Raw genomic sequence first — 9,871 nt, forward strand, 5'->3', positions numbered from 1 at the left:
TCTTTCATTTTTCTACAGCATAGAATTTGGTTTTACTTTTTTTATCCTATCAAACATTGTTGGTATTCTTTGAAGCATTTAGACCAGCACTGTACAGTAGAAATATAATACAAGACACATATAATTTTAAATTTTCAAGTAGCTACATCTTTTTTTTTTTTTTTTGTGAGGAAGATCAGCCCTGAGCTAACATCCATGCTAATCCTCCTCTTTTTGCTGAGGAAGACCGGCTCTGCGCTAACATCTATCGCCAATCTTCCTCCTTTTTCTCCCCCAAAGCCCCAGTAGATAGTTGTATGTCATAGTTGCACATCCTTCTAGTTGCCGTATGTGGGACGCGGCCTCAGCATGGCCGGAGAAGCAGTGCGTCGGTGCGCACCCAGGATCCGAACCTGGGCCGCCAGCAGCGGAGCACGTGCACTTAACCGCTAGGCCATGGGGCCGGCCCACATGTAGCTATATCTTTATTCCATTCTTCATCTCTGTGTTTCCATCTGGAAATATAAATACAAATAAATACAATATTATATAAATATGAATAAAAATAATCTTTAAATGGAAACTACTCTATAGTTGAAGAGAGAGTTACATCTAAACTACTAAACGGAAGATTAAAATCAGTGGGAATAAGAAGGGTGAATGTGGACTGAACAAATTGTAATGCTAAAGCTATGGTGGATGCCCATTTAAAATATTATCCCAGACTTACAGTTAAATTCAGCATTATGCCCAAATCTAGGAGCAGGAAGGCCAGCCAGGGATAATTTTAAATTGTTGCAGGCAGAAATGATGATCTTTGAAATAAATGGTCCCAGGTCAACTGGATATCCATAAGGTGAAACAATAAAATGACTCTTACCTCATGCCATACACAAAAAGCAATTTCAGGAGGATTATAGAATTAAGTATAAAAGGCAAAACAACAGGGGCCGGCCCGGTGGCGCAAGCGGTTAAGTGCGCGCGCTCCGCTGCGGCGGCCCGGGGTTCGCTGGTTCGGATCCCGGGCGCGCACCGAAGTACTGCTTGGTAAGCCATGCTGTGGCGGCGTCCCATATAAAGTGGAGGAAGATAGGCACGGATGTTAGCCCAGGGCCATCTTCCTCAGCAAAAAAAGAGGAGGATTGGCGGATGTTAGCTCAGGGCTGATCTCCTCACAAAAAAAAAATAAAAATAAAAGGCAAAACAACAAAGCCTCTAGAAAATAATATGGAAGAATATTTTCAAGTATTTGAGGATAGAAAAAGATTTTTTAGGACACAAAGGGTACTAAACATAATTACAATGATTGACAAATTTTATGATATTAAAATGAAGATATTTTGTTTATCAAAAGACACTATTAATAGAGGAAAAAGGCGAGCCACATATGTGAGAAGACATATAAATGATAAATGATCCATATACAGAATATATAAATAACTTCTACAAAGACAAGTACTCAATAGAAAAATGGATGAGAGACTTAGCCACTTCCGAAAGAAGATATTCAAATGATCATAAACATTAGAAAAGGGTCTAGTATCGTGAATCATAAGTCAAATGCAAGTTAACATTGCTACGATATTGTAGTGCACATGTGCCAAAATGGCTTAAATTAACAATACCAATAATTCCAAATGTGGATCAAGATGTGGAGCAACTAGAACTCTCAAATGTAGCTCCTGAGTAAATTAGTGCAACTACTAGGGTAGACTTTGATATTGATATTGATGGCGCCAAAAGAATTATGCCTCCTGGTATTTACGCCCTTGTGTAGTCCTTTCCACTTAACTACGGTTTGGCCATGTGACTTGCCCATAATACATCAGCATACATGACACAGGGTTAAGAAGTACTACCGCGTGGAGACCTGCCCTTTTGGAGTACAGTCTCTCCGTAAAGAAGATTAGACTAGACCACTGAATGACGAAAGTCCCATGTAAAGAGAGAGGTCCCAGTCTTCCGGCCATCCCCACCAAGGCCCTAGATGTGGGTGAGTCCACGTCTCTAGCTTATGTCCTCCATCTCCAGCTATTCACCAGTAGCATACAGCCACATGAGTGAAGCCGGGTAAGTCCAGCCAAAAAAATCCATCTAACTCACAGAATTGTGAGAAATAAAATAATTGTTGTTTTAAGCCAATAGGATTGGAGTCTTTGTTATGCAGCAATAGAAAATGGAGTCAACCACTTGGTAAAACTGGCATTATGTGCTAAAGTTTAACATAAGTACTCTATGACTTGGTCATTTCACTCCTAAGTACATTACTATCAGAAATATATGCGCGTGCATGTGAGACATATGTAGAATGGTCATTTCAGCAGTATTTATAATATTTCCAAACAGAAAATAACCCAAATGTAAATCAACAGTAAAATGGATAAGTAAATTGTGGTATGTTTGTACAATGGAATGTCTAATGCAATGAAAATGACCATTCTACACTTATACCCAATAATGTAGATGAATTTCCCAGTTGTAATGTTGAGTGAAAGGAGCTGTGCACAATAGAATACATACTGCTTGATTCCATTTCTGTGAAGTTCACAAACAAGCAAATCTAATCTCTGATGTTAAAAGTCAGAGACTAATTATCTTAGATCTAGAGGGAGGGGTTATTGATTAGACGGGGGCACAGGAAAACTTCTGGTGTATTCGTAACGCAAAATTAACAGGGTGGTTGCGTTCATTTTGTGATATTTCTCCTACTCCATACTTTTGAGCAGATCAATTTTCTCTTCCTGTATTATATATATGTGTGTGTGTGTGTGCATGTGTGTGTGTGTGTGTGTGTGTGTGTGTATAAATTTTTAAGAAATCTTCTGGGAGAAGTCTTTACACTAATACAAAAGCCAGTTGGGCCCTATAACTATAAATGTGTTCTCCCCAAAACAAAGAAAAACAAAATGAGCATGCTCTGCACTGCTTCTTCAATGCCACAATCATCTGATAATATCTGGACTCCTTTGTGAAATAATTGGAAAATTTAAGGCCTGATCCAAACTTAAGATTCTCACTTAGACTTTCAGGAAAATAGGCTCAGATCCTAAAATAACCAGTATATCAATAGAGTTTGGGATTATATTCAACTCTAATCTGAGAGAAATTGGGCAAGAATGCACCAATTCTGCCTGTGTCTCTTCTTGCCTTCTCTAACTTTATCTGTCTGATTAATATGTTACAAATGATGAGGTCTACAGTTCATCCCTATCTTTTTCATGAATGTGAAATTCTGGTGTCAATTTCAGGACAAAATTTGAAACTTTATTTCCTGTTAATAAGAGTGAGAGTGAAAGTGAAAATAGGGTAGGGTTGCTTTGAAAGAGGCTTAATGCTGAGAAATCAGCTGCTGCTACCTCTGACCAATAAAGTCTGCTGTTTATGTCAGGGAACCAACCAATAATCCCAGGAACAACTGAATCTTCGTGTGAATTGTGTATAATGCAAGGATAAAGAAAGATAAATTTCTCCTGCTTGTAAGCTGACAAAAACTCATTTCCCCATCCTTTTTAGAGTTTTTCTTTGGAGACAATGAGCCAGTGTCTTTTCTCTAAACTGAATGTCAATAAAACTCTCCAGGGACTAACTAAAACCATTGACAGCTTTACAACCCAGAGATGTCTCCAAGTTTCTGGGCTCCATCTGTTTTGCAACGTGAACACCCGGAAAGCCAGAGCTCCAGGCTCCCTGACACCTTGAGAGCTTAACCTAGGTTCTATCCTGGCTGTAACCATTTCTTCTCAGGAGATGAGTTTCATTATTCTTTCAGAAGAGGGCAATTAACCACACAATGGCTACCTCACTTTCCAAGTAAGCATAGGCTGAACTATATCAAGGAAGGTATAGAAAGTTCAGAATATAATAGCAAATTGTGCTAAGTCCTTTCATGGGAAAACAGGATACCATTAATCCAAGGAAACATGTTATATACTGGCTAAAAACAGTGCAAAAGCATCTTATCTATTCGGATATATAAATAGTGTGAAATTTCATCCTGACTTTCTAGTCACTTGCAATCCACCTATGTACATGTGCCTGGTTATGTTTACTCAATAATAAAATAGTTTCCTTCTTTTCTACATTGTTATGGAGAGGATATTCTTTGTTGGTAAAACTTTTAGTTCACCACCTATATGAAACAACTGAATTTACTGCTTACCCACCAAACCCCTTTCCAAATGAACTAAAGTTATTATCCATAGATAAGTTGGGACATGTTTGTTGGGAATAATATATGGTATGTATAAAATTATTCTATTTATGAAAAACTTATAAATCAGTAATTAATATAGAAAAACCTAGAAGCATATATACTACAACATTAACATTATTTCTCACTAATTGATGGGATTAGAGATTATTTTTTATTTTTATACTTTTCTGAGTATTGTAAATTCTTTTAATGATGATGAATTACCTTATAATTGTAGAAAAACATATACACAACAAGAAAGTAATTTCCTTTTAAAAAAGAAAATATTTATTCACAAAACGTGTTCTTCTAGGTATTGAATATCACAATCCATTAGTCATTTATTTGTTAGGCAAGCATTTAATAAGCAATGACAATGGACAAAGTTTGCCATACACTAGTGTTCAGCTGTGTACAGCTGAGTTATTATATTAAGGTATCTCATTTAAGAAAGGCGGCTTGGAGTGAGGGATTGTACTGGTCTCCTTGGTTTGGATAGAAACTGGTGTCATTTGCTTTACTTGTGGAATCCAACGTTGTATCCTGGTGGGCAAATAAGAAACCTTATTATTTTACCCTTGTGGTAATTTACTTTAAAATTTGTCTCTTAATATGAGTTTATATCCTGTCCTTCCTAGTTTTGTGTTAAAATATAGTCTTCTTTTAAGATATCATAGTGAAATTACATGATTAGTTTTTTAAATAGTCTTTATTTGGTAGTATTAAAATTGGGAAATGCTATGGTTTTCCTGCAACACGTGGGGATATATTTTACTGGTACATGTCATCCAAGGAAGGGAATAAGCAAATATATGGTGGTGGAGAGTGAAGACTAGGGGTCACCAGAATCCACTGTAGCCAGTGCAACAGCTCATGGAGAAAGAGCTTGAAAGATCAGTTGGGACCTAGGTCATGGGCTTTCTTCCATAGGCAGGTAGTCTTGAAGGTTATTAGTCATGCCCAGAGCTGTACTTGAGAACCACCTCTCTGATGGCAGGAAGAGAGAGAGAATAAAGTGGGGATACTGGAGATAGAGATCAATTAGGAGGCTATTGCCATGGTGTATAAGACATAATACAGTTCTAACACTCAAGGTTTATATGGAAGCATTTTTGCACAGGGTTTTTCAGGGATTCAGTTTCCTTCCAGCTTGGTGTTCTGTACCTACTAAGACATTTTGCTCATCTGCAGGGTCAGAACTTGACTACTGCCAAATCTGTGATCCAGGTAATATAAAGGGAAAAGAGAGACTGGCAGAGTACAGGCTCAGTTCCACAGTGACACACACGTACTTGGGCTCCTATTCCATATTCACACTTAATCACAAGGCCACACTTAGCTGCAGAGCAGCTAGAAAAATATAATCTCCGGCTGGTTTGCCATTAGCTCATCTTGTACAATAGAATCGTACAATATTTAGAGCTGAGAGGTTTGTTCTACCTCTAAAAGGATTTGCAACAATAGCAGAGAATGATTTTAAAATTCTGAAATTAAACTTGGCAGCTTTAAGTACTGAATGCAATTGGGCTAAGAATAGTGGCCCGAGACTTCTTGAACCACAAAGATTAATTTAGGAGGAAAGTTGAGCATACGATACAAATCTAAATAAAGAGAATCCTTTCTCAGCCAACTTGAATAAAAGCTTCTCTCTCTGTCTTTTCTTTTTCTTTTTCTTTATGAGGCTACAAGGATGTGATGAATCTAAAACTATTTTTTCTATTTGGCTGCAAAGCCAGATTTTTATTATTATTCAGAAAAAGAAGGAAAAAAGGAATTTGGAATATTTCTTCCAGCTTTTACGTTTTGTAATTATCTTTTAAAATTATATTCTGTTAGTCTAAGTCACAAGAGTGACACAAGAGTACAATATTGGTAAAGAGAGAATTGTTAAAACGGTTTCCTAAACTATTGGAGGTTAATAAGACTTGATTTAACTGACATGAAGTTTCAATAATTTAACTCCAGATAAGATTGTCTAGCATCTTCTTTTATAGAATGTGTTTATTTGTCACCTGGTGTTTTTTGCTGTGAAGCCTAGTGGAAATTCTCAAACAGGAACCTGTGACACAAAACTTGCTGAAAGAATGCAAAGTTGCAGGTGGATCCGCCCTTCTGGAGGCTCATAAACCTGAAGCAGTTTCAGTTCCAAAATCCGTTGGGGGAAAAAGTCATATAGACTTAGCAAATTCTAGAAGAGAGAATAGCGACTGTGACTTAACTGTAAAAACAAGCCCAAACTAAAAACATGTTGGATATTCCTGGCATAGAAATACACAGGATAAAAAGTAAGAATTCAGATTTACACAAATATAGGATAATGAAATTTGCTTGCTGAGTCGGCATAATACATGTCAGGTTGCTCACAAGTCAGAGTGAAAGTTGCATTACTAGAGTGTACACCCTTAATTCAGTCTTAGTGTACCTGGACCATGAAACTTAAAGGGAAAACTTAGTAACAGAGGCTTTTAATTTGTAGGATGGATATTTAGAGTCTCAAGTAAGACCTGGACATTGAAATTAATTATAAGTTTATGGAGGTCAAAGTTTTCTTGTATGCCACTTTCTGAGAGGCTCTGGCAAGTTCCTTGTTGTCTTTATTCATGCTGGTTAAGGCCATGGTGCCCCCCTACATTCCTCCACCCTAACATGAAGTAAGGTTAGCCTTGTCCCACATCACTGATGGTGACTGCAGGCTCTCCCTGGGTACAGCTACAGACTCCTGGTCATTCTTCCTTTTGGGGGGACCCTTCACAGACTCAGATTGCTTTGACTCCCCTAGAGAATAGTTGACTGACTTGCAAATGTGCTGAGGTGAAAAAGCTCCTCATCTTTCTTCTCAAGATTAAATCTGGAAAGGAGTCTTAATATGAGTCTGTTTATGTGGTCCCCTCCGTGGCCCATGCATTTGTTTTGGTGTGGTGAGCACATATGTAACCGCACTGCTTTTAGGTCATACGTCCCAAAGTACGACATTTACACATTTCTAACAGTTTTCAGAAATGGGCCATTACAAATTGAGGAATTTTTTAAAATTTTTGCTTGGGGGTCAGGTCTCACTGTTGAACAGACAGTGCTCACTCTAAAGCCTCTTCAGGTTTCATTTAAGAAATTATTTCTGGCTTGACAGTTCCTTTGCTTTTCATTTCTTGGGTGTGAGAGAGTTCACGAAATTCAAAGTAACAGATTTTAAGATTTGGTGGGAGTTGCAGGTATGCCCATAAATGCTCCTCCCAGAAGAGAATGCAGAATGTAACACAAAACATCAGCATCCACATGTCGGTGCTCTAGCCGGGAAAAGAGCTCAGACTATGACAGAATTAGTTTAAGTTTCATACAGTGCTGCTGGTTCCTTTAAGCCTCTTGGATACAGACAATTACATCAGCAGTGTTTACCTTCTCGCTCACCTTTACTATCTTTCAGAATATTGAGGTCTAATAATCACATTACAAATGTAAAAGTAGAATGCAGTACTTAAATGACAAAATACTGGTCTATGTACATGTCTCAACAATGAGAAGTGATTCAGAGGTCTGTCAGCTAGACCCTGCCTTCTTTTGTCTTTATTCCTATATTCAGTTGAATGTGAGGGAAACAGAAACCACAACTGTGTCCTGACAGGGACCTACTTTGATGAGGTATCAAATGGTCAGTCCTCAATTCCTGGAGTTGTTCTGATTTTTTTTCCAGTTTTTTTTTTTTTCAATTTCCTATCTCTTTAATGTGCTCAGCTGATATTGTTCCCTGCTTCACTCCCTCTGCCTATACCCTGGTCTATCACAACAAGAATTCTAAAGAAAGTTCTACTTGCTAGAGGAGCCGGTTCTTGAAGGAAAACATGTAAATCTGGCAATAGAGCTCCGCGTTCTTTGTTTAGTTCATTTTCTGCACTGGCTAATAGGATCAATGCAAGACAAACTTCTCTCTCCTAAGGTGAGCTTCTTCTCAATTCTTGGGGAGAGCCTTCTTCTTTCTTCTTTCCAGATCATTTACCCAATATGAAAAGAGTTTAAACCAAAGAAATGGAATTTAGCTTGTATTGGAAAGTTCTCTACCACCAAGGGCAATGAAGCCTCAAGAACTAAGTTCATTTAAATTATAAAGAAATAGTTGCATTTGTCTTGCTGTGACATATTATTCCCGTTCTCGTATATGTTTGGAAAAGTTCTCACCGTTACAGCCAATTGGGCATTCTGCCTGAGCTCCTGGGTTGGGGGCTTTGTGCACACCAGTACTTCAAAGTTTAGACTTGCATAAAGACTTGTCTTTCTTAGATTGTGGTGTTTCTACCGAAGCAGATCTAGGCGTGGTTAAAAACACTTCCTCTTGCGTGTAGAGATTACAGCTTGCTGGAAATAGTTTCGATTCCCAATAATAAGAGAAATTATTTCCTTAATTTATATTACCTATTGATGAGGGAAACTCTCCATCCCAGTATGGACGGATTTGCATCTGTGTAATGCTTTTCTAGGTTAGCCACTGTCTCTTCTCCTTCAAGGAATGAGACTACAGTTTTTAAAAAGACAGAGCCCTTCCTCAGGTCAGGTCTCAGTGCACCTTATCGAGATCATTAGCATGATACACCCTATGGTAAATGTCATTAGAATCACTACATTATTGGTACATTCAGTCCAAACTGCACATGTTCCCAATGATTCTATTAGCCTCTCAACTCAATCTTTGCTAGTAGGTATCCTTACCATAAAGCCAGATCGGTTGATCTCCATCCCTTTGCTCTTGTCTTCTAGTATTTTACTGTCCATCTTGAATGATGTTAAAGAAAGAAGTACGATATACTTGTCTTTAGTCTAGAGACATTACTATTCGTTTGACATAAACAAAGATATACCCAGACTAGCCAGTTAACAGGTTCCCTGATCAGCTAAAACATGTAATGAGTTGCTACTAACTGCATGCGTATGTCATTAACCATGACTAGTGCTGGCTAGGTCTGGTCCTCCGTGTAGTAGATTTCATTATTCAACATATATTCACTCTTTCTACTCCACTCTATTTATTATGAGCTTGACCATGTGACTTTCTCTGCAAATTAAATGTGGGCGAAAGGGACAGTGTGTCATTCCTGAGCAGAGATTTTAAAAGATATTACAGGTCCCCGCCAGCCCTGCTTAGCCCCATTTGTACTCCACAATGAGGACAGCAGACCCCAGAAAGGAACTGGTTTTTTCAATTGCTTTCACAAATGAAAAGGACACAAGAAACAGTCTTAAACCTAAACATGGAGGATAACTTCTATAGCCACTTTGAGTTACATGAACAATAAATATTTGTTTTTACAAACCATTCACATTTTTAGTGTTGTGTTATGCAATATTATTGCAGTAAAAGCTAAGAAAACTTCCTGCCTCTCCCCACAATCCAGGTGCAGCTTCCCGCATCATCATGATCATGCTCTGTGACCTATTTCTCATTCCCACTTTCTTTGCCTTGCCAAGTTCCCCCAATTTCATGGGGAGTGTACACGTGAAGTCAGTCAGAGGTGGATGGAGTAACTTCTCTGTGTACTAGTACTTGTCTATTGACAAGGAGGAAATCCTGACTAGATGCCAACCAAAAGGATTTCTGGAAAACCTCTGATTGCAGGGAGTGGAGAACATATCTTTGAATGAAGCATGGCTGTTGTGTATACAATAATGCCATTCTTGTTGACCCTTCCTTGTGCCATGCTTGGTCATAGGAAT

The sequence above is a fragment of the Diceros bicornis genome, chromosome 4, assembly GCF_020826845.1.
Source record: "Diceros bicornis minor isolate mBicDic1 chromosome 4, mDicBic1.mat.cur, whole genome shotgun sequence".
Classification (NCBI taxonomy): domain Eukaryota; kingdom Metazoa; phylum Chordata; class Mammalia; order Perissodactyla; family Rhinocerotidae; genus Diceros; species Diceros bicornis.